A 740-nucleotide genomic window follows, 5' to 3' on the forward strand; every position below is an offset into this window, starting at 1 on the left:
TCAGAAAGTCCACTCCCCCAACCTCTATAAACTCTTGCATCCATTACACATCTTCGCAGCCTTTCATCCACACACACATAATTAATCATTGCCTTCCTTTCATTCAGTTCACCACCCACCCTTCTCATCACTCGCCATGTATACCTGTGGATCATTTTATGCCTGAAGAGGGTATTGGCTATCACCAACCCCCTCCCAGCACAAATATCCACTAACGCACTCCCATTCTCATCTATCTCAGCAGGCACACCCCACTCACCAACTGTTCCATCCACCTTCACATTCCCAACTTTACCATTCATATCACCAATCAAAAACACTCTCTCATTCCTTCCAAACTTTTCCATGCACACTTCTACATTTGTCCAGAACTCTTCTCTCACTCTTCTAGCACGATCTTGCGTTGGCGCATACACACACACAATCGCCCACATTTGTATTCCAACTTTCAACTTTACCCACACAGTCCTTGACCCAACTGATCCATACTGTCTTATGCTCCTCTTCCATCTTTTACTCACAACTACACATACTCCTTCCTTTGCCCTCTCATTCTCACCTACTCCTGCACTTACACCCCATCCATACTCCGATTCTCTCACACTTTCTCCTTTCCATTTTGTTTCAGTTATTCCACATACATCCACTTTCGCACCCTCAAGCACCTGGACAATCTCTCTCTCTTTCATCTCATTATTCGCTCCCCTTACATTCCATGTTCCGATAACCATGTCCTTTGT

Source organism: Coenobita brevimanus, chromosome 52 (genome assembly GCF_032717465.1).
Source record: "Coenobita brevimanus isolate Jiangsu-jjx chromosome 52, ASM3271746v2, whole genome shotgun sequence".
Lineage (NCBI taxonomy): Eukaryota > Metazoa > Arthropoda > Malacostraca > Decapoda > Coenobitidae > Coenobita > Coenobita brevimanus.